Source organism: Magnolia sinica, chromosome 12 (assembly GCF_029962835.1).
Source record: "Magnolia sinica isolate HGM2019 chromosome 12, MsV1, whole genome shotgun sequence".
Lineage (NCBI taxonomy): Eukaryota > Viridiplantae > Streptophyta > Magnoliopsida > Magnoliales > Magnoliaceae > Magnolia > Magnolia sinica.
Window position 1 is genome coordinate 64,113,653 of NC_080584.1, and position 26,222 is coordinate 64,139,874.

General features: G+C 40.2%; 1 pseudogene; it reads right to left on the reverse strand.

Annotated features, from left to right (window-relative positions):
- Positions 1-289: 289 nt before the first annotated feature.
- Positions 290-25,881, reverse strand: LOC131220162 (histone-lysine N-methyltransferase ATXR2-like; annotated as a pseudogene).
- Between the last annotated feature and the right edge of the window lie 341 nt (positions 25,882-26,222).

Here is a 26,222-nt window from a genome sequence, read left to right on the forward strand (position 1 = left end):
ATTGAACATTGGGGCCAAAACAATGTAGATCTAAGGTTGTGATTCGTGATTCAAGAAAAAAAAAATGCAAGGCAGGCCCCTACATATGCCGTCGCAGCAATGGCGCCCAATAAAGTCCAAATGACAAGCAGCAGTCACCTTATAAGATGGAAATTGCAAATAGGGCATCCACCATCTATGGTGGAACCTATCAATTACATCATTTTGATTGAGAAAACACGAGCCCACATGTACCAAGACCCAAAATGTGCTGTCCTAAGACTCCAAAATCTCTTGATGGGAGGCAGATCTAGGCTTCTTCAAGGCACTTAGGGCACCTACATCTGAAACCATAATCCGCAAGTAAAGCTTGTCTCTCTTTGTACGGAAAGTCCTCATCAATGTACGAAATGGTAATCTGCAAGCATGTGAGAATCAAATATTGTGTTTGCTCATGTTTTTATCCCCAACAACTAAGATTGTCAAAAGACATGAAAGATCATTCCTCAAGGAACTACAAGGTCCTGAAGCACTAGTGTGCATAGTGACTAGATGCATCTAATTTGTACAAGTAGGACTCGTGCCAATGATCCAGACCATTGACATGATGTTCCCCACCACGGATGGAGAATGCCCCGAAAGTTTTCTAGGTCAAATGCATATATCCATCCCACCATTTTTTTTATAACAAAAATATGGAAGCACACCACTTGTAGCTTTGTTGATATGATAACAGGATGTACAAACATTTGGGTGAGCTACACAGGAAAAAAAAAAAAGGGCCTCTGATCCATAATTCTCCCCGTCCATTTGTTCGTTGGCCACTGATCCAAGAGTTATTTATTGTTGGATAATGGGATCTACATGTAGGTTCCAACAGCACAAAAGTCAGGAACAAAATGGAGCACCAGGATATTGTTCATGTCCTATTGCATCAAGAGCATATAATTCCTCTTAGTCATCCAGGAGCCAGGAAGAGGGTTTTTTGTAATTATAAATGAAAGCTTGAATCAGAACCAGATGCCATGGCTGAAAGTGAATACCTCTTCTCCTTTCAAGATGGGCCGCAGAGCTATTATTGTTGCTTGGCCATCTCTATCCTGAGAGTGAGAATCAGCCATTCTATATGATTAAGGTGAAAAAGTAAAAGACGCATCAATAGCCATGACAAGAGCTACCAATTGTGGTATTATAAGAGTGAATCTACTGAACGAGTTAAAGGGAGTGCTATTTTTATCCATTCACCCTGTCTTTCTACTTTTTTTAGTACAATACTGCAAAGTTGTTCTACACTACTAATGAAAGTAGAAAGAGGGTGCCTCTATCAAACAGGGTAAGTGTACATATCAATTCCCTTAACAGCCTAATGTGGTGGATGTTTGGCTCCCTGTAAAAAATAACACCAAAATTCAATGATTACCTCATCTCTTTTGAATGCTTTGGCATTTGGATAGCAAGAATGATTCATACAACTTTGTATAGGAAAGAATGCAGTGCCTGAGACATAATAGGGGAAACAAACACTTGAGAAGGATATAACATCTTAAGGCAAAAGGATATAATAAAATGAAAAGTTGAAGATCTGAAATAACCAGCAATTAGCTTATTTTGCAAAGAGTAACGATAGGAACTATGAACACTAAGCAAAATATTGGAAATGAGAGGATGTCGAGGTGTCTAAGATTTTCCAAAAGTCCATTTGGAAAGCTAAATTTCGATCATAATTGCACAAAGCATGAAATGAAGAGGCAACATGTTTGGGTGACCATGCAGGGAAAGGTCTGTCTCGTCATTAGCTAGTATAAACAGTTATGAAGCAGGGAACATGAGTCTGGAGTGTGATCCATAATTCAAATACTGTTTGGATATATGTTTTGACAATATTTATAAAAAAATAAAAAAATAAAAAAATGTTTTGACATTAGACAAATTCATATTGAGCACAACTCCAAAAGTACAGTTGATAAACTTTCTAATCCAATCTATATTTTCCTTCTTCGGTGCTCATTTTGTTGGTTCATTTCGATTCACAAGTCAAATAGGAAATTACCCATTTTTTAAATAAATCAACTGGTAACTTTGTGAATTGGATCTTATAGAAGCAAACAAGGTACCCTACTTTTATTCACACAACCAATTCCAAGACAGAGAACCCCAACTTCTCATTAAGAACCCTAATAAAATTTCAAATATGCCAACAAGGATGGAATTTACTCATAGAAGGATTGAAATTCTAAGCCATACCTTGACAACAAACTGAATAATCATCGCCAAGAGCATCTAGAAAGGGCTGTGTAACTTTTTCAGCTTCTTCCTACAAGATATGATGTTATAATCCTAAGAAAAGGGCAGAAACAACACTGGAATATCTTCAATGAGCAGTCGGGAGAATTGCACTAACCTTATCAGGATGTGGGAGATCATCAATGTATATAAAATAATCCTCCACAGGTGATGCTACAACCAAATCACTACACAAATAACAAAGATGTTGTCAAGGATTTTTGTACATGAGGACAACCAATAGAGTTGGTTCGGAATGGAGTATCCCAACCTTTTTCTGATTTTCCATCCGAAAGGATTTGAATCAGAAAAAGTTGGATGTTTGGTCTCTCCAAGACGTCCAGCACCAAAGTGGAAATTCATTGAAAGGCCATCTTTCTTCAATCCATTCTCTTCCTTCTCCCACTCGTAATGAAACAGTTAGGGCTGCTGTATTTGATTCAGTTAACGCTAACACATGAAACCAGCCATTAATATATTTTACAAGATAAAGGATAGCACTGATTTACATGAGAGACCATTCAGAACTGGTTTCTCAGCAATCAGGAGACATTCTTGGCATCAGGAGACATGCAGCCCCAAGCCGATAATTTAGGATGCTTTCCGAAGCACAGCAAACCAGTTGAGAATAGTTTCCCACCAAAACACACCCCCAGATGTCCCTTTTAATGCACGCTATTATTAAAAAGAAGACTACGACATGAATATAAATGAAAACAGAAAAGGAAACATGATAATAATTCTTGCAGAAATGCCATAACTTACAGATTGTTTAGCTCAAACATGCCAATAATATGCCCATAGATTTCAAGTGAAAATACTTTAGCAGAGTCAAGGAGTCTGATAGATGAAACCCACCTGATGAATAAGATATTCACTTTTGCACACAATAAACAGAGAGCCGCTAACTTGTAAACATAAAAGGATACATGGCGCATACTCCTTGTCAAAGATGGCTTCCTTGAGAAGCTGCAGCGACTGCAAAATTAAATTGAATCCTTAGAACAAAAGATTTAAAATTTAAAAAAAAAAATCTACGTAACTCCAATTATAACTTCGATGAGAACTATAAGCCTACTTAAAGAGAGTAGAAGCCTACTTAAGAGAGTAGGATTCCTAGTCCAACTCTCGTCATGTATCCAAATGCACCACATGCATGTGAGATCCGGATTAATCCTCAGCTGGGCTCCGTTGTCTATGTATTGTGGCCCAAATTCAGGCTGTCTGGTCGTTATTTGGAACATTCGTACAAGAACAAATACAGTTTAAAACATGATGCAGAGGTATTGGGATCAACCGTTGTCACACAATGTATCATAGAGCAGACCAAGATAATGGCCACAAAGTACTGGGCTTTTGCAGCTTCACTTGAGGGTCATCCTATTCAACCTGGGAGCAATTTTTTTGCAGTATCAATAAATCGACCAATATTATCAGTATCGTATGTATCTGATATGATAAAGAAGAGGAATTATAAAATTCACCGTGTTGCACGATATTTAGCCATTTATCGTCAAAAATTCTTTATAATGTTCCCTTGAATCATTGATCTATGTGATACATATTGACAATACTCAGACAACGCTGGTACCTCCTGAAAATTCCACCAAAAAAAATATATATATACAATCAAAACCCCATTTTCCAGAGAAGTAATACTCATCCATTTTTGCAATTGTTATCATACTAGGCCTCCCTACAAATTTCAGTGTGCCCTACAACATCAAAAATCCATCATCCTGCCCATTCCACACACCCAAACAGACCGATGTCCTTCCACCTTACTCTGGCATCCAATCTAAGCCTTCAAAAACCCAATGCAAGGCTCTAAATTAGATATCAAACGATCTTACCATTTGATTTCCATCAAGCTTGATAAAAACATATCTATAATGAAAACAAACAATCCAATGGTTAAAATTCATCTAAAAACATCTGAAAAACATAAGACGGTGTTGGCCGGCTATTTTAAGCTTGATGGAGCATCCAAGAGGTAGGTCTAGCTACTAAACTTAATCCTAGGCAACAAGTGGATTCTTTTTTAAAGTACATCAAGCCTCACCTGAATCTTAACATGAGAACCCAATATCGCATGTGCCAACCAGTATGTAATATCAAAGGTGTATCAAAGACCTATATTAAGACCCCTGAAGTCCTTTGTAATCTCAAGTATGAGGACAAGTCCAGGTTAGTGCACGATTAAGTTGCTCCAGTCCAAACATGATGGGTTCTCTTGGTAAGGAGACTTCACACGATCCATCCAATGTAGATATTCAATCGAGTCTAGAACTAGATCTCAACAAACAAATGACCTGTACTATTGTCTGTGAAGGACAACAACAACCAAATGTAGATGGTGAAGATAAATCCATCCCGTTTCGTCATTGGCTAATATCACGTAGGATGACCATAAAACTGACCAGGGGTTGCCTTCCCCCACTGAGATGGTTGTGGAGAATTATGGGTACTCAAGTGTATTGAACATCAACCTCCACTAGCCAATCTGGGCTGTTGTGTCCCTTGCATTCTTTACCCAAAGGTAAAGGAATTTCAGGAGAAATCCTTACAGCCCATTAATCTGTCCCAGTTTCCAATCAAAATTAACAATAAAGCGCATAATAAAGTAGATCACTAGTGAACCTGTTCCATGCACCAAAAGAGGTCACTAATGACCAAATTCCAAACATCAAAATGATCGATTGAGTCAAATTGGCTTGAAAGGGCACACATAACTCCAACAATGGATGCATGGATATATCATGTATGTGGGGACAGAGATAATGACTATGAACCGCCTTGTAACTCCATGTGGGTTTGAGGCAAAGGTATTGTTTTCATTCTCTTTGATTTTTGGATGTATTGCTCATGTTTTATCACTTGCAGTGTATGGTTTGAACAATATGAACTCATTTTGAATATATCATATAACTGCATTGTTTTTTTTTTTTTACAACAGCACTTGTTTAGGGCCTTACAAAAAGGAAACTTATTATGTATATTTATTGTCTGCAATATTTTGATACCTAAATGTGTAAACATGTATCGTTTGACATCTCTTGAGATGTCATTGAAAAAATCCTCCTTTTCCCAATATTCCCTCAGTCATCGATACATGTAACAATACCGATACTCTGAATAGACCCTTTGATCTTCATTGAGTCTTTGCATATCACCCAATTTTGGAAGATTTCATATTTCCATTCTTGAGTCCTCATTGAGACCAGTATTCTCAACCGTATCAGGTAGTGTTGGGAATTCGACAACCCGGCCTATGTTACTTGGCATCATATGGCACAATTCACCAAAAGGAAAACAATTACAATTCAGTTGAGTCGGATCAACGAGTTGGGAGATGAATGCAAGTTCATACAAAGTTTAGGCAGTTGCACATACGTATGCCAAGTTTTTAACAATCAGCTTGAGTCGCTCTTGGATCCCCAATTTCAGACGTTTCAGATTACCCATGCTCAAGCTCCTCGCTAGCTTGGAATCCTCACCCCATAGCTAATTGCATCGTGAATTCGGTGCTATTGGGGCTTGCTTAAGTTGGTAACAGAGTAGGGTTCATTCTTCGGGAGGGAGACAATTGCAATTGTCAGATCAAAGAGTTGGAGATCAATGCAATTTTCTACAACCATTTGGTAATTGTAGATAAACACACCAATTGTTCGATGATTGCTTGATTCATGCAAATTTCTATGAAGGTTCGGTGAATTGTAGTTGTGCACATCAATTTCAACCAATAACAGTAACGATGGTAGTAACAGCCACTGTCGTTACCGTTACGATACAGGCCGTAACAGGCGTTATGGCATTTTTTATTTTTTATTTTTTATTTTGAAAAAAAAAACATGTTTCTGGACCGTTATGGGTCCGTTACAGTTACGGGGCCGTTACAGGCAATTTTTTTTGTAATGGCCACTACGGCTGTTTCAGCCCCGTAACGCGTAATTTTTATGGTTGTTACCTTTACATAATAGTTTTTGTATACCTTGCTTTCAATAAAATTGTTGGATCCACATCTAGGCTCTAAGGAGTTAGTTGCAACTACAATCTGCACATGTTCGACAGATCACTCGAACATCGACAAAGTTCTTTAGGAGGGGCGGTTTAGCTTCAAAGACTACGTGTTCGACAAATTGAATGATCCAGGTAACCTCTCCCTACAGTCTTCCTTTCTATTTCCATTTCCTTCCACAACAAGCCGCCATACCATCCGAATCCCAGCCATAAACCCCATCACGGACATTACCTGTCCATCACCAAAAATCACCTCAACCACATCCAACCAACCAAACATTCAATCAGCCCGACAAATTTCGCAAATTTGTTCATACATCCTTCATGGCTCTACATGACGAAGGTCATGGGCAACATACCGAAGACACGAAAGACAGATTGGAGGTCTCCAATAACAAATCAAACAATTGACTCAACACATTGAACTTAAAACACTATGAGCCAAGTAGATAACACAAATCTAATAGCTCGCAACCCACGTGTAGTCCATTGATCTACACACATAATCAGGTGGAAGACTGCAACCACTTGATCGTCACCAAATTCCCTATGGCTTTTGAGCATCTCTTCTATGAAGTTATGCCTCATGCACATGTGAGATAGTTGGATTTGGACAAAGCTCCAATCTTCAATGAGGTGCCTAACGAGTACCCAGACTCCATTGGAGATTTGACCTACGACAAGGCACCAGAGAAGTATCAAGACAGAGATCCATTCTTTGACAAATGGCCAGAAGAAGTGTGTAAACTCCAGTAACTATTGGCAGTTGGATCTAACAGCTCCTACTATTGCCTACTCAGATGAATATGGTGATTACGATGGTCCAGGCTAACAAGATGCTAGCATTGGTCTGCATTCATCGAATCTATGACAATGGAAATGATTTTTATGGCCCCTTGGTAGATGAGTTGCAGGAAGACATAATGAAGCAATTTCAATTACCTCCACGGGTACCCATGAGCCACAGTGCACTCAAGTTAGGCAGATAGCATTCACGGACATAAAGCTTACCCCAGGACAAGTTCTTCACAACAGGAGGAGACTGATGTAGCACATCCCTCACCACACCTTGTGTCACCAAGTAGACCATGATCATGGTCCATGAAGTGTCGGGTTTTCACAGCTTCACTTGAGGATCATTGTATTTGACTCATAAAGACAGCAAAGGACCTTGCTTGCAAGCCCCATGGGCACTGAGACATTTAGATCACCAGAAATCTTGAAGAAAACACCATTCAAGTGGGCCCATAAACAATAGGTCCCAGGATAAAGCCCGGATAGAAGAAAATTGTTGATCAATTAACACAATGAAAACAGGTGGAAATTGTTTTTTGCCAGCCTGAGATGTTTTGGAAACCATTACCAGTTGGCAGAAATCCATTTCCCACCAATCAGAAAGTCTTCTGTTTCGAGACAAGCTTGCATGTTTTGCTTCTCTACTTCAGGAATAAGTGTGTAGTTAACAACTGTTGCTATGTTTTGATCGTTTTACCGTTGAAAATAGATGCTAAGGGATTGATCAATGGTCTAGATTGCCAGTTGCTAGGGCTTAGTATATATACATCTAATGTAATATAATGGGGAGACTTTTTGCTAATGAAATGAAATTTATTTCTCTTGTGAGAAAGAGGACAAAAGATGAAGGATGGATTTCCCTTCTCCTGTTCTAAAGATCGGATCCAATCTTCAATTGAGTCAATCATGGATCGCCCAATTTTGGAGGATTCCATTTCCCATTGCTTGAGTTGCTCACTAGGACTGGAATTCTTAACCGCATCTAGTTGTTTCATGGATTTAGCACATTCAGGCCTGCATTAAAAGCGTTGATTGACATCTAACAATTGATGCATAAATGTCACTCACTGGTCCAGATCAAACTAATTTTCAGGCCACAAGACATGCATCAGTGCCAACTTGATAGACATTCTGGATCTTGCACACATAAATGGGGAGGGCAGGACTCAAAATTGAGTAGCCATACTATATAATGATAGTGACAGTACAAGTTAATACCTTAGAATGAATCACATGCTCATATGATGACGATAAGGCAATACCAGCTCCGACGTTTATGATAATCAACATTAACAAGCGTTACAACAATCTAAAATATGCTTTGTTTGTTTTTTCAATCTATCCATCTAATTAATATATATAGAACACTAATGAGTGCGAAGCAAATAATGAACATTTCATTTACTCATATAAACTCAATCATAACTTTATTATCATTCTCCTTTTTCTTGTTTGGAACCTGAACTCACCATTCATAACTTATCATCTCCATGTTAGAACATGGGACATAAAAGTAAAAGGTGAAAAATAGAAAGGGGCCCAGATTGCAAAGAGTCCTCTATTTGACATTTCTGGGAGGACCTCATTCTAGTACTATCTCCTTGTTCCATCATCATCTACTGAAATAAGACGGTCGAGTTCTCTTAGACATTGTGGCACGATGTCTAGGTCCTGTCAGCCATCAGTTACTATAGAGTGTCTAGTTAATCTAAGTATGGTTATCTTAGGTCACATCCAATACTGTATCTGATAGCATAAACAACTCTGTGAGAGTTGCAACTTGGGGCACCCACCAATTTTCTTTTAATGATAACAAAAATTCTTTTCTTTTTTATGGATAACAAATTCTATTCAAATAAGATGAGATTACCCCACTGGCAACGAATTCCCTGTACAAAGCAATGTGCAATAGAGCCCTGTCATTGCTATTTCTACATTTCATCTTGTAGGTTTTGTTGTAGGGGTTTCTACTTCAGTTGCTGCTAAGAGTGCTGGTTTGTGTCACATTACTTTGCCGATGTTCAGTAGGGTTGCTCAGGTAAAAATACTTTTAAAGAAAAAAGACTAATGGAACTTCAATGCAATCTGCATAACAATAAAACTTAGTTTGAATAAAAACAACAGAAGTGATACATTTATACTCAAGGAGAACTATTAGTGCATCAAGTTTCAGTCATAACTTCGGAGAGGGAGGATGGTTGATGCAAGACAATTAAAAAGTTCGAACTTTTAGAGCAAGTGGTTAATTGTCCTGCATCAAATTAGTATCAGAGCAGGACATCTCGTGTTCAAGACTCCTCACCGGGGGTTATTAATGCAGGGGTATTTTCATACCAGGCTCAAGTGGGGTGGCCTATGGGATGCAGGGACACACTCAGGGTGGGAGGCCCGTGTGAAGCGGGTGGCTCGTGTAAGGCGGAACCCATACCCACGAGGGGGCAGAACCCATGTGATTTGGGCCCACGAGGAGGGTTCGGCCGAGAACCTAACCCATGGATGCGGAACCCAGGCTATGAGATAAAGGGATTAATTCGCCACGCTCTATCAGTTCGAGCTTTTAGAGCAAGTGGTTAATTGTCCTGCATCAATGGCGTACCTCTACTCATGCCCTCACACCCTCAACAGAATGGGCTAGCAAAGAGTAAGAATGGACATATCATTTAAATTACAAGATTTCTCCTTATGGCTTCATGGATGCTCAAGTCATTTTATCAGAGCAGCAGTTCTTGCAGGAGAATCAAAGAGCTTCCATGGTTTGAACAATAACATTCCATCTTTTGGTTAACAGGTAGGCATCATTAGGTTTGTGATCATGTGTACATGCACAGTAATGGATCCCAAACATGAGAGAGACAAACCTAAAACACATCAAAATTAATAAAATATTTTAATGATAAAGAAACAAAATGTTAATGTATATTTATTAGTGCCTATCTACCCTGTGATTTAGGTGTAAAACACATCCTACACAAGATCTGTACCAGTCCAAAAAACCATGCCCAAGAAACATAGATGTCCGTTTTCTCTTTCTTGAGCCTATACCTAAGATACTTTGCTGGTATCAACTCAAGTCAAAAATAAATAAATAAATAAACTAATAACAATAAACTGAACCTACTGATGCTCAATCATGCAAAGAACTAAAAAGATCAGCTTATAAAATATTTATTTCTGTATATTGTGTACACAGTTTTCCATTGAGACTAATGGGCTCCCAAAGTGATTATGAGAAAGATACTAGTGCAATTTTCAACTTCAAGGTCCTGAAGAATCAATACTGTTAGGAGGGATGCAACACTAGAAATCTATCCAAAAATGATGGTCCATGCACGACACCAGTTTCTGGAGAGCGTACCGTGAATGCAAGTTCCTTTATTTGCTGTCTAAATGATGTTTCATCATGACAATCAACATCATCTGGCAAAGCAATGCAGTCCCACCACCTACAGGCATATTATAAATACATGTCTTAATTTGTTTTAACAATAATCTTCTACTCCCACAACAAAGCAACATGAAAATGCAATGAAAAAGGAAAGAAATGAATTAAGAGTAACATCCATAATAACTGATAACTTATGATACTCAAAACTTAATGATATGCATCAATGGAACCATAACACCTTAAAATTATTGAATAGGTAAATACAAGGGAAATTATGCTGTTTCATATAATTCAATACAACATGAGAAGGTATAAGCATAAAAATGGCACAGAACACGTGTTGACGCCAATGTACTAACGAGTTATGGGACTGAGCAGGACCTAGGCATGAACCATAGCAAGGTGCCGTGCTTAACTCCAAAGAGCGGACAAGGCACCTATGTGCAGCTCCTTGTAAAAATGAGGTGCCGCATGGGGCCATGTTGGTCATTTTACAACCAGAAAAGGATAGGAATTTTTTAGAAAATATCTTTTGCAAGGAAAATTCACTCTCAAAATTTTGTCTTGATTATGGTATTCATTTTAAGTAAGCTTCTCGACACTGACGGACACTCAGATATTATACATGGAGGGACGCTAGATTGCTTTAGCCTTGTGTGTCCAAATGAATGGTTTAATTATTTAATATATGGATGTTTAATTGTTTACTTTTAATGGTTTGTATATCTCTGGTTTTTTTTTTTTTTACATGATTTAGATAAGATTGGATTTTTATCAAAGGAAAATAAAAAAAAATAAAAAAAATTGAATGTATCTTGAAAAGAAGAGAGTATATTATCGTTTGTCAGAGGAGAATGAAGCTCATCAGGTAAAGTCCCAACATGGTCCATCTAACGAACAGTTGGTGGATGTCCTTATAAAAGGTCTATCAAGGGAACGAAAGCTGTCTTAAGCAAGCTTTCGGTGCACCAAAACTGCATCTAATCTTGAAGGGGAATGTTCAAGAAATGACATGACTTAATATTTTTTTGCCTCTCATCATTTCTTCACATGAAGAGGTTAGAGAAGGGTGCATCCATCATCTGTATTTTACTAGTGGAAAAGCCTGAAAGTTCAGTTTACATGTGTAAAATGTATATCAGATTATCTAAGCCCGCACACAGCAGACAGTCATTCATGTATGTGGAGCATTGGAGCCAAGCATCAGGTGGGGGCCCCTTGTAGATGATCAGGCTCAAAAATTAAGGCTAGTCCATTAATCAGGTGGGGCACACGTGCAGTGGATGTGGATCATTAGAAAATTTTGTTAAGCTGAACAAAATTTTCCCACGTGTGACCCACCTGATGACTGGACTGTCCTGATATCCAGAACAACACATATGCCCACCTATGACTTGGATGTCCCACAAAAAGGCTAGGTTTGCATGCATGTCTGTGCGCAGTGATACATGCTGGCCTTAGGGAAGATCGTGCATATGCATGTATCAACAAGGAGTCCAGTTTTTTTTTTTTCCAAAGGTAACAAAAAGTCCATCAATAGCACTTTAATAAGATTCTTAGCTCAACAATGTCTCACATATCCATGCACAAATATCTCTACATTGTTTACATTATAAGGCAAATGCTTTGACTAAATTGATAAGCTACATCAATTGTAAGATGACAGAGAAACACGACACACCTTCTCTTGAATCCCATTGAGATTGGTTTCCAAGCCTCCAAAAGCAGACGAAATCTGGAATCATCCACTCCATTTACCATAGTAGGCTGTTTTTGGTCTTGATAACATGATTTCAACTTCTTGTACCTCAAAATCGTGAATGAGATAACCTAAAATGGAAATGAAGAACTATGATCAGGAAAGAGGTATCATTTAACTTCCATCTGTCTATATACATATCATAAAATTTTCTCCATTTGTGATATGCTTGTTTGACCCTTATCCTTTTTCAATTTACGTAATTTTGCTAGAAAAGTATGGGACGTCTTCTTGCATTAGAGTGAGCATAAAAACATTGAGAAAAGCAAAAAATAATAATAAAATAATAAACAACGAAGAAGAAGAAGAGGAAAATAAAAAAGTGAACACAACATGTTCACAAAATATTGCTCATGAATAGTGTATAGAGATGCTTACCGACCTTTTTTTTCCTTTGCTAACCTTTTAGTTAGGAAGTTCAGCAGATGATTGGGCATAAGCTTTGTGATGTAGAACGCTCAAAAAATACAACTTTGTATAGAATACAAAGGTTCTTTCACTTATTTATTTGTGATAAGAAGAAGTACTTAATCCGACCCATCATTGTCACAAGTACCCAAGGACACTTTAATCAGGGCTTCAAATTGGGCCAGGCTCAACCTGATCCCAACTGGCCCAACCTGATTCTAACTCGGGTTGGGTTGGTTTGGTTTAGGTTCAGACCGGATTCTTGTAAACTGATTCTAATCCAGATCAGGTTCAGGTTAAGTCACAACTTGTAACCCAACCTGGACATGCAGCACTCAACCCAACTTGGCTCCAATCTATAAGAGTTTTAAACCATTCGTGGCATGGTTTACGTTCCCATTTTAGCATGCAACTCGTTTCAAACCAAAACTGAGTCAAATTGGACTTGATCAGTTTGTCCTAGCAGGTCATGACAAAACCAACTCAGCTCTCCCTCGGCTCGGTTACATGCTATATTTAAAACATGATCCCTAGTGGGGATCTTCATATCAATGGTTTGGATCAAGTTTCATTACTCAAATAGAAGAATTGGGGTTAAGCCAAGTTCAAGTCATACAATATGAAAATGGGTCGGGTCAGTGTTCAAAATATCGGTATCGCATTACGTATCGCATCCTTGGGATACAAATACGCATCGGTTATCGCACGGAATATATCATTTGTATTAGATAATTTATCACACTTTTTGCAAAACATGGGGAAACATTGGTAAAATGGTTGAATTTTTCAATGAAACTTCAGGGATTGTTAAAAAAGACCTTAATACACACTTTTAAATCATAACATCTAAAAAAAGAAGTACACATAATAGGTTTTCTTCGTATAGGGTCCTAAGTTGTGTTGTCTGACTGAACTAATGCAACTATATTCAAATTGAATGCATAACATTTAGAATGTATGTGATGATCATTTAATCAAACACTCCTAAATATTTCAAAATTAGTCTCAATTGACAGCTGGTTGAAGGAAAAAGTAAATAATAATAATAATAATAATTTTTAATTAAAAAATGATTTTTATTTACCAAAAATTGACTAGGACTTAACAAATCAGTAGATCGGGCCTCATACATGCTCCGATTTCATGTTTGGAGTGCAACATTGTAAGCAATTTGGGAGAAATTGGGAATTTTTTGAATTTTTCTCAAATCGGATCACCTACACTCAAAATTTCGAAATTAGGGTATATGTGATGATCATTTCATCAAATACTCGTAAATACTTCAAAATTAGTCACAATTGACAACTGGTTGAAAGAAAATTAAAGAGTTAACCTAATGAGTGTCGGGAAAGAAAGGAGTTTAAAGAGGATACGTTGATATGATTGAGGATATGTATAAGGGAGCGGTAAAAAAAGTGAGAACCACTAGTAGATAGACAAGTGACTTTCCAATTACTGTACGCTTGCACCAAGGTCGGCATTGAGCAACCAAACAAGTTAGTGAAGCATTTCCAAAAAGAGATCCCATGCATTATGTTGTTTGCAAGTGGCATAGTTTGATTAACAAGATGAGGGAGGGTGAAGCACAAAGCTAGATTTATGGAGAGACGCTTAAGAATCTGAATGCTTTAAAATTAGTTGGTATATGGAATGCAATTTTAGTAACAATAGGAATGGAAGCAATGAATAGTTAAGATTGCCAACCAAAAAGTTTCCCAAAAGGACCACTTTCAACATTTGGGGTCAACAATTCATGAGAGTAGGGAGATTGAGAAGGATGCCCATAGAATTCAAGCTAGGTGGAAGAAATGGAGATGTGCCTTTGGAGTTTTATGTGATCATCATGTAACACTCAAACTGAAAGGGATATTTCATAAGATAGCTATAAGACCAGCCATACATTATGGGGCAAAATGTTGGGCAGTTAAGGAACGACATGTTCATAGGATGAGAGTAGTTGACATGAGGATGTTGAGATGGATGAGTGGCAAGATGAGGAAAGATAGTATTAGAAATGAACGCATACAAGGGAACTTAAAAGTAGCACCAATAGGTAATAAGATGAGGGAAAGTAGATTTACATGATTTGGTCATGTGCAATAGAGATCACGAATAGCACTAGTTCGAAGGAGTGAGCAGGTACAAGTTGAAGTCTCTCAAAAGAGGGCAAGGAGAAGGCCCAAAAGGACATGGGTGGAGCGTGGAGGTAATAACAAAATACTTGATGACCTATGGTCTAACCGAAGTTATGGCCCTTGATAGAGTGACTGATGGAATAGGATTAATGTAGCCAACCCAGATTAGTTGGGATAAGGCTAGATGGTGATGATAAGTGCTAGTGCATAAGGTTCTTGAGCAAAACTTAAAATCTCAAACAAATGAAAATAGACAAATATCATGAGTACCTTGGCAGCAAGGAGGAAAATATCATTCGTTCCTGGAAAGAAAGAAAATGATATAAAGATAATTAGAAGGGATAAAAAGTATTAGGACACAAATGTGGCTTCAAAAATGAGAAAAAGAAATTGTTAAAATGGTTCCCAATGAGAACTGTATGATTCTAATCGAGCAGAATGTGCACTGGAGTTGACATCTTACTGTTAGCATGTTCTATAAATTTAACAAGTGCTTTCTGATGTGAGGATCCTGAGCTCTCTCCAGTACATAGTAAGGAATGAAACAATTCCCAATCAGCCTCCACACATAATTTGCTACAAAAGGTTGGCAATTCAACATTACTCACAAGCATGTCAAATTACGTACCTAGAATCAAATGAAAGAAAAATAGGCATCAATCACTAAACCAAATTAAAGAATGTAGCCAAGCTCAGACAAATTACATTTGGGAAACAATGTCATGGGGTGTATCCTCCATGTAGAAATTATTGGGTCCTGATGTGTCACACCATGAATGACTGCTAATACACCTATTTTGTACAAGCAGGCTAATGATCAATGATCAAGAGTGATGATCTGATGAGGCCCAGTCTTGGGGGATATCTAAAAGATCTTCCAGATTAGAGGATCCTGAGCCATCCAAATGTTCAGCCTTGTTTTACTGACCATTGTTGTCCATTTCCATTAATTTTCTACCAAGGATGCCCGAATAGCAAATTGCCACTCCTCTTGAATCCTACCCTACTCTCGCTCAGTACTTTCTGGAACCAAGCTTTTACCTCCGCCAACTCCCTGTCACCACCATCATCGCATCCCTTTCATCTGTCAATTTTGATCTAGATATTCAGCTATTTATTAGTTACAAAATTTATTAAATGAATCTTACCCAATCAAAATTGAAGGGAAATTTTTATAGGATTGCTTTAAGACCAGTCATGATTTATGGGAGAGAATGTTAAGCAATCAAGGAACAACATGTTCATAAGACGAGTGTAGCTGAAATGAGAATGATGAGATGAATGAGTTGCAAGAAGAGGATGGATAAAATTAGATGAACAAAGATGAGAGAATTTAGGAGTAAAACTAATAGGTAAATAATATGAGAAGTCAACTTAGATGCTTTGGCCATGTGCAACAGAGACCAAAAACTGCACTAGTATGAAGTGAGTTGGTTCAAGTTGAAGGCTCTAAAAGCGCAAAGAGAAGCCTAGAAGGATGTCGGTAGGTAGTCAAATGGGCCCAACCACCTGGTCCAAATGTTAGGCTGGTCCAGTCATCATGCAGGCCACTGTTAGCAATTTATTTGATGCTAACGTTGGCGTGACCTGTGTGATTAGTGGATCACCTCCATCTTTAGGCCAGGTTATCTACACAATGTGGTCCACTTGATGCATGGGTACAGTGTCACACACAAGTGCCATTTTGAAATGATTTGCTGCTTTTTGAAGTGTGCAGGTGCATGTGAGCTTTAGCAAAACTCTAGAACAGAAACATGTTGTGTTACCAACATCTATCTTTCATTTACTAAGGTAGGAAATAACATCAGTATCCATAGAAACTTACTGACAGTAAAGCAACAGAAATTACATTTAACCATAACAAATTCTCATACAAATCCAGAAAGCTACAATCTCTGTGGAAGCCAACTATCAAAAACAACACTCAAATTTTATGGAATATACACTTAAAATATAAACCCTTGCTCAGAAGTTTCTTGCAGCCTTGACTTCTAGGCTTTCGCTATTGCTTGCACCTGTAACTATAGTTAACATGGCTCCATTTCTCTATAACTAGAATCAGTCTTTATAGGATTACATGGATTGAATACAATAGACATTTGATATGTTGGCAAGAAAGACAGTTGCATGTGAAAGTTCACAATCACATGCATCCCATGAATGGAAACTTCACCAAGAAGCAATGTGTGACATGCATCAACTGAACCCAAGCGCAGTTAAAGGAGCTGAATTTATGTCCAGTGAGCAGCCCATTGTAGAACTTTTTCCAAGAATCATAAGAATTCTTGCTTTGGATATGATTGGGAAAACGGAATAGTAATGCCAACCCCAAATAGTTGGGAGTTGGGACAAGGCTATAATGATGGGTTGAACACAATAATGAAAATTTGCACATGAGGTGCCCATATTTATTAGCTTTGTTCACCTGCAGTAATGTTCTTCTTCACACCCTTGAGGACATGGAATGACCGAAGGCAATGTAAACTGCTTAGAGTGAGGCAAAGCCAAGCTACCATTTACTAGCGCCTCCAAGACCTCTTTTGGTACAAGATTGTTGTTCTTCATATTACTTGAAGAACATGACTATACACTATCATAGTTCGCCATGAGAGTATTATCTTCTTCATCCGATAATTCAACTGGACAAGCCTCTTCTAAAGAATGTGAAGATGTCTCATGATCATGTTCTGTATTTGCTGGTAATCCCAGAGATTGCAAATAGAGTTTCCTACCAATCTGAAGTTCTATTGAACCAATATAACAAAAACAGTAGCTACATACAAGGCAGTCAACCTGCAAAACATAAGAAATTAGTGAGCGATATGTATATATGAGAGGCCAATGTAAGAAGAGTGAGACTAAACCACTGCATGACCTCCACACTTGTTGGATGGCGGTTACTCATCCACCATACACGTGGGACATGGCATATATGTATTTCAATGCCAACCACCAAAATAGTCAGCCCCACTGTGGGTGCAGCAAAGCCCAAAAATCACACCGAGTGACTGATCTTAACCACACATCCAACTAATTTGGACATTTGACCATTTTCCTCTTAGGCGTGTGTTGGCTGCAAATTGGATGGCTACATACATCCAATAAGTGCGATTTCAGGACACAATACATCCTCATTAGAACCGAGTGACCATGTATGCCACATGTACAGTGGATGAGGCACCACCATCAAGAAATCACAGAGAAACCATATAGAAGTCTAGCCCAAGAATATGAAGAAACTGCAAATTCCAAAGAAAGAATGGAAAAATGAAAGATTAGATAGAGATGAAAGCAAAAATGTGGTCATTGGCATAACCTTATTCGAACTGTGTTGAGCACCAACAAGCATTTGGTCCCTAAAAACCAACTCCCCCTCTTTGAATTCCAAGCTTGCATAGACAGCTGCAGTTGCCAATCCAAATTGAAGATATCACAATTCATGAGAAGTACAATAAAAGTGAATAGACAGTGCAAATAGATTTTGCTAAGGGAGTGTTTGGGTTGAGGGTATACTACAGAAAGCAAATAATTTTCCTTTGATTTGACATTTCCTTTTTTTTCTCTCTTTTTCGTTTTTCCTTTGGAAAGGCTTTCATTTGACATTTTTCTCTGTTTGATAAACATAAAAGGAGAAGGAAATTAATTTCCTTTGCTAAGCAAGGGAGTAAAACCTTTTTTTCAAAATATCAATTGATGGGAAAGAGGTTTCTGTATGATGTGACGCTTTTAGTACAAAATTGGAAAGAAAAATGTTTCCCTTTGAAAATTGAAATTCAAACCAGACAGTTTCTGTAGTAAAACGAACAGGTGCAAAGGTTTTCCTTCCCCCAACGTCAATCACACTTTACCATCCGCTTATGTCACACTTGTACTTTCCTTTGCCTTCCCTAGTTTACTGTCAATCCAAACACACCCTAATAGATCACAAAATGTAAAAGATAATCCTCAACATTGAAAAGGCAAAGTATGATCTACGAATTGTTTCTAGCATCATTCGTAATGCCTTTTCTAACTTTTCCAATTTTTCCTGTTTTCTCACACATTAGTAATTGAGCACAAAACTTTTTAGACCCAGTCTGCAAAAAACCATAATCTTCAGCAAAGCATTGGAATGCAGCTGCAATACACTATAACAGAACTGTACTCTATAGTATATACTGTACCGAAGCGGGTTGGATGTCATAAAAATTATTGGGTGTACACAAAAAAAAAATATGGGGGTACTATCATCGAACAGATTCTAGGCGATACACTAAGATCATATGCATATGCATCATTTCTTGCATTTGCATTTTCAAGCATGAGAATATTATCCACGTATGGAAATGTTATGAATTAGTTTATAGTCTGGCAAAGCATGACCATCCATAAGCATGCACATAGCTATTGTACACTTAGCATATACATGTATGCTGTAATTCAGTCCAAATCGCACCCAACTATAGATAGGACATGCCTCAAAATGGACACATGGACACACACTGCTGAACTAGACCCCTGGCTATTTTACATTTTAACCGTACACTTGATGGCCGCTGACTGGATATTTCAGATCATACGTTCAGTGTGATCTTTGGCTTATGAGACCCATCTACAGTTTGGTGCCACTTTCTTTTTTTGAAAGATAACGATATATATTAAAAGAGAAGGAGATACAAAAGAGGAGAATCTGATGAGAGGGCAGAAACTCCTAACAAGCCAAAAAACAAAAAACGTTACATGCCAATAAAACAAAGATCCTGACCCTTAAGCCTATCTACTTGGGACGCCCATTTGACCAATAGGCGTTAAGCTCTAGAAATAACCACATGAGCAGACATAGAGACATCCGAAAAGCATCTCTGATTTCTTTCCTCCCAAACTGCCCACCAGACCGCGAGAATGCCCATCCTCCATAGGATGGTTCTGAAATTACCGAAACTAACCCCGTGCCAGGCTTGGAGGAAAAGGGCTGCCGAGCTGGGGGCACACCAACTGACATTAAATTGGAAGCAAAACTCAGCCCATATTTGGGAGGAGAAGGGACAGTGAAGCAGAAGGTGATCCACAAACTCTTCATTCCGCATGCAGCGCAGACATATGTTGACGAGAAACATACCTCTCTTGCACAGATTATCAATGGTGAGGATTTTCTGCTTACACGCAAGCCACCGAAAACCTGGAATTTTGGCGGGACCAGGTACTTCCAAATACAATGGACCTTCTGAGCTTCAGGGACCACCGGGCTGTTGAGAAGAGAGATATACAGGGAATTTACGGAAAAAACACTATCCTTTTCCAAGTTCCAAATTAAGGAATCTTCAGCGGACTGATCTGGAGAAGCTGCGGCAACACAATTCAATAATTCCGCATATTCAGCGACTTCCCAATCCTACAAATTGCGTCTGCACGGCAGATTCCACACGATATTGTTGCCGAAGAGGTCATAGCAATCAGCTACAAAGGAGTCCTTTGAAGGGGCTAAGAGATAGATGTTAGGGAATCTATCTTTCAGGGGGGAGGAACCGATCCAAAGATCAGTCCAAAAACGAATTCTAGACCCTATACCCAACTCAAAAGCCACGCCTTTCAGGACTACTTGTTTCTGCTTTAGAATACCTTTCCAGATTGCCAACGCCTTGTAGAGTGAAGACGCTTTGGTCCACTAGCCTCCCGGAGATTTACCATATTTACTTTTAATAACCGAATTCCACAAGGCCCCATTTTCTATCCCTAATCTCCAAATCCACTTGCCAAGGAGAGCCCGATTCATAACCTTTAAATCCTTTACACCAGCCCCGCCTGCTCTGTAATGATGACACACCTCTTTCCAGTGCAAGAGGTGAAACTTCCTCTCTTCCCTGCCATGCAAAAGGAAGTCACGCCTTAATTTATCAATGGATGACATAATCGACCTAGGCATCTGAACAGGGACATATAGTAGAGCGGCGGATTCGAGAGGGCAGCCTTGATGAGGGTGAGACGACCTCCCAGCGACAGATAGCGACATTTCCATCTAGCCAAATAATTCTGAACTCTGGAGATAACCTTCTCCCAATAGAACTTTGGGGGACTGCCAATGCATAAAGGCAACCCCACAAAAGTAGACAGAGGGGCAGCAGGCGAGCAATGGAGAATTCTAGCAAAAAATTCAAGCTCATCAGGCTCTATGTTTACCTCGAACAGCTTAGATTTGACGAGATTGACTCTCAAACCCGACACGGCTTCAAAACAACAAATAGTTGTGCGCAGATTTTGCAGCAGCTCAGGGATAGCTTCAGAGAAGATCAGCGTGTCGTTTGCGAACTGAATGTGCGAAACGGGGCTGCTAATTCCTTTGATATGAATGCCTCCTAGGATGCCAATAGAAAGACCTTTAAGGAGGAGCTTTGATAGGGCCTCGACCACCATGAGAAAAAGGAAAGGGGAGAGAGGGTCACCTTGCCTGAGGCCTCTAGAGCTCTTAAAAAATCCCTTGGGGGACCTATTGAGAAGCACCGAGAAGTACGCCAAACCGATACATGCTCTTATCCACTCGGGCCATTTGTCCCCAAAGCCCATCCTCTTCATCATGTATTCTAGGGATCATAAGCTTTCTCGATATCTAATTTGCAAACAAGACTCTTCACCCCGGACCTATGGCTAGAATCCAAACACTCGTTGGCTATTAAAGCGTTGTCGATAATCTGCCTCCCAGCTATGAAGGCACTTTGGTGGCTCGAGATTACCTTGCCGATCATCTGCTTAAGTCAGGAAGCAAGGACTTTCGCCAGAATTTTGTAGGGCCCTCCAACCAGACTGATCGGTCTGAAGTCCTGGAAGGAGGCAACTCCTGGCATTTTGGGAATGAGGGCAATAAAGGAAACCCCCAAACCCTTAGACAATCTGCCTCTATCGAAAAATTCCTTGAAAAAGGTCATCACGTCTACGCTGATGACCTCTCAGAAGCGTTAGAAGAACAAAATAGGGAAACCATCCGGCCCCGGGGCCTTTTCACTGCCAAGAGAATTAATAGCTGATTTCACCTCTTCAACGGAGAACAGGGCTTCCAGTTAAGTGGCTTCATCCAACAAGATGCTTTCTATATGAAGTTGATCTAGACTTGGACGCTGCCACTCCTCTCCTTTGAGCAGAGAGCTGAAGTGCGAGATCGCCTCTTCAGCAATGGAGACTTCATCTTCAATTCTGACACCTTCCACAATAATGTTGGAAATCTTGTTACAGCTGGCATGAATGTTGGCAATTCTGTGGAAGTAGCTGGTATTCTTGTCCCCCTCCTTGATCCACTTAGCTCTTGACTTCTGCTTACAAGCAATTTCCTTTTCGAGAGCCCTTGAGGAGAGGGATTGAATCAGCTGGATTCTGTTTCTCATCAACGCAGGGAACATGGGGGAAGATTCAGTTTCCTGATCTATCCTATTCCTGTGCAGCTCGGATAACAGCATGTCTATTTCCTGTTCTCTGGCACGAAATTCCTTCTGCTTCCACAGCTTCAGACGCCCCTTCAGCTATTTCAGTTTAGAAAACAACGAGTACCCTGCAAAACCATCGTCCTGAAAGGCAGCCCACCATTCAGCTATCATCTGGTAAAATCCTTCTATTCTAAGCCAAGAGGAATCAAACTTGAAGGGCTTTGGCCCCCAATTATGGTCCTCATTCGAGAGAAAGATGGGGGAGTGGTCGGACGTCACTTTGGGAAGGACCAACTGAGAGACCGCAGGGAAAAGATCGACCTAGTCGTTAGAGAGGAGAAATTTGTCCAAGCGAGAGAGGATTGGAGAGGCTCGGCCATTGGACCAAGTGAATCTGGAGCCTAGCAGAGGAAGGTCCACTAGCTCCTGATCGTCGATCCATTGCGAGAAAGATGCCATCGCGGGAGAGCTGCGCTTCCCATGAGATTTCTCAACAACAGATTTGATAATGTTGAAGTCTCCCGCGATACAAATGGGTCCTTGGAAGCTCTGAGGAATAAGGCTCAGTTCCTCCTTGAAATTTGCCCTGCTAGCATCAAGGGTGGGGCCATAAACTGAGGCAAGGACCTGAACACCAGACGATGTCTCTTGCAAAATAGCTGAGACAAAGAAAGCACCTGTCCTGCTACTCTGCAGAGCCCACCGGGACGACCTCCATGCTAGAAGGACACCAACCTGAACTACCAGTCGAGTCCAACGCATTCCATTTTACGTCTGCTGCCCTCGATAAAGTGCCCATCAGCCTATCGTTGAAGAGCTGGACTTTTGTCTCCTGCAGACAGATAACGTTTGGGCTGTGTCTGCTACATAGATCTTTGATGAGGCATCTCTTCTACTTGGATCCCACTCCCCTAACATTCCAGGAGATGATCTTCATTTGGTAACCATGTTGCCCCGATTACCCTGATTTGCCATGGATAGGTTATCGAATTTGGCTCGCCGAACTGCGACTTGAGATGCTGTAGGTTTCTGCTACGACCTGATCTGGAGGTTCATCAACGGGGGGAAGATGAAGCTGAGAGAGGCCTCCTGTGTGATTCAACGCATTGGAATAGGGCAATGAAGTCCTCAGGACAATCCCCGAAAGACAGGCCTAAGGATCTCCCTACGTGGCCAATCGTGTCCCCGATCCACTTTTTTTTTGTGAATAGAGTCGAGGATCTTTGCTCTATAGGCAACGTCAATGAACGTGAGCCTGTCTCCTTTGACAGAGGCCAAGTCTGATCCTGCACAGCACTGGAGGGGCTTGGCTTCAATGATCTTGACACCGCAGTCCTCCTGGAAAAGAGTGAGGAGACCGTGGTTCGTCTGATCAGAGAAAGCAGAGGGGTTGGAAGGGAGACTGGAGGTTCTCCGACAACATGGAGAAACTGTCGAAATCTACTCCAACATCGGAAGACCAATATCGATTTGAATGGGTGGGATTGGGCTCAGGGATGGCACCACGGGCTATTCGGAGAGGGGACAGCAGTTTGGGTTGGAGTACTTGAGATGGAGAGGAGTCCTTTTCTCTCAAATGAAAGGGGATCGGGATACGATGAGGTTCCGGGTCTGGGGGACTAGGATAGTTTAGATTAATAAGGGTATCCGCTTCCACCGGGTTTGGACCCGACTCGTGAGACACGGATCAACCTATAGAAACATTAGCTCGGCCGGATTCGGATTCAGGTCTCACACGAAGGACCCCCGAGATAGGAGAGGTCCCACACGTGCACTGAAGCTGACTGTCGAAATTTGTTGCTGCTAACATGTCAAGATCTCTGCCCTCCTATCTGACAGAGAGGGGCGATGTGGCAACAAGGTATCGAAATTGGCGCCCGATACAGAAGTTGGGAGGACACATGTTTGGTGGAGTGTGCGATGCGGGCCAGGCGTCGACGCGTTGTCGACACGTCTCTCTTTGGGATGGGAGACTGACCGAGGCGTCAGGGGGGACAGCTATGGCAGGAGAAAATGGAAACGGTGGTCCTTGGGAGCACGGATTACGTGCACCTTCTTGGCCCTGGATCGCAGCCGACGCCATGAGAGGAAGGTCAGCTTCATTCACTCTCCACCGAGCACCCCACCTTGGAACAGGCCTGTCTCGCTCTTCCTTCTAGATAGGGAGATTAAACGGTCTTCCTTCAGCGAAAACCTAGATGTGACTGGGTAGCATCTCTCCCTTGTTCCACCGGACACGCACCCTAGCAACTCCCATCTCTTCGCCATTTTTTGTTAGGGGGTCAAGTTCGATGTAGATCCCGAGTAAGGAGGCGGCCGAAACGAAGAAGTCTCCGTAACATAGTTCCAAGGGAATCCACCAGATGAGGATCCAGACGTCTTTCTTTCCGAAGATAGAGAAATCGTCCCAGGATTGGATTCTAAGAACTGGACCGTCTGAATGTATCGCTCCTGCCATCAGTAGGCTATCAGAGCTTAATCCCGGAGCGATTTTACACCATAACTCATTGTGCCCAATTGGTCTGATGGAGTAAGAATCCGGTCGGATCCTCATGCAGCCATCGATCCACTCTCTGACTTGAGAGATGGATACCCCCTCTTTGGTGCCACTTTCAGCATCCTAAGCTGAGGAATCATATGATACATAGCCTATGTGTTTGCTTAATATACACAGATTTTCAGTTCTGAAAACTGGGACCTACAGTTCAGCAGTCCAGACAATTGGTATATTGCCTCGCACTGCTAGTGGACTACTCCCCAAAAATTTCCCAGATCGGTATATCCCAGCAACCAATCTTGGAACTTTTGATCAGCTGAATGTGGACCATTGCTGCATTTCTCTTCTTAACTATCCATTTGTGGACCACAAATCGAATGGTTAGGATTGTCTCATTGAGGAGAGTTTTATGGCTTGGATAATAAAACCACGAGTCTTACTTTTCAGAACCAAAAACACGCAGATAACATGTAAACAATTCCTCTTTCACAATATGTTCAGGACCATCCCTGAGATATACGGCATGAAACATTATATCATGGAGCCAACCTACAAATGGCTCGGTTTACATGATGGTGGGCTGCACCTGTACCATTTCTGGGCCAATTAAAACAAACGATGTTCCTCTCGATCAAGCATTATATAATCACTCTCCACAACATATTATTATGTGGAGTAAACATCGTCAGGCATGCCAAATTTACAGCAAAAGGAAGTGAATATCTACACTGAATATTACTGCTAAACATGCCATCATTTCTATTCTTGGTTATAAATAAATAAATAAAAGTATAAAATCTTTACCATAGTATAACCGAAAACAGGAAAGATAGGCGTATTAAGTAGACAGTGGGTAAAATGAGTAGACAGAGAAGATACCCTTTCCATGTTCTTCACTCTGCTTAATTTCGAGACCATGACATCGCCTTTCTGTAATAAGCTGGTCATAGTAGTCCTGTATCAAAAATAAGGGTGAGAATGTCAACTTAGGTCACAGGCAACCAAATTGATATTTACACCCGCCTTTTTATATACTTGCACCCCATTTTTTAGGCACATTGAAAAGGGGTATGTGTATAAAAACAGAGGGAGCGTTTGGAAAATAAAAATACAAGAGAAAGGTGTCGTTGGAGATGGAATGCCTGAGAAGATTGAGGAGAGGGAGGCACGAGCAGGGCTGCAATTATATCTGAGTACTCCTTGTCCAAAGGGCAGATTATACTCGCCATCCAAAGGTTTTGAAAATCCTTCGAGAGTGCCGGGAAGAATGGAAGAGGAAGCTTGCCACACGAACGCTCCAGCTCTACAAGAGATGATTAATGTGGTAGGTACATGGATAAAGAGAAGAGATCATCATTTGCTTCTCAAGTGTAGAGCTTGAATCGACAAAGAAAGATAAATTCTCTAAAAACAAGAAATGAACTTTGATACAATTGAATTAAGTAATGTTTACATCCTATACAATGGCATTGTATAAGCAAAATAAAAACTAGATCTTTGATTTGAAATAAACACTTTCCCGAAATAGTATAAATTAACAAAAATAGTAATAAGTTGTCTAATCGTTTCA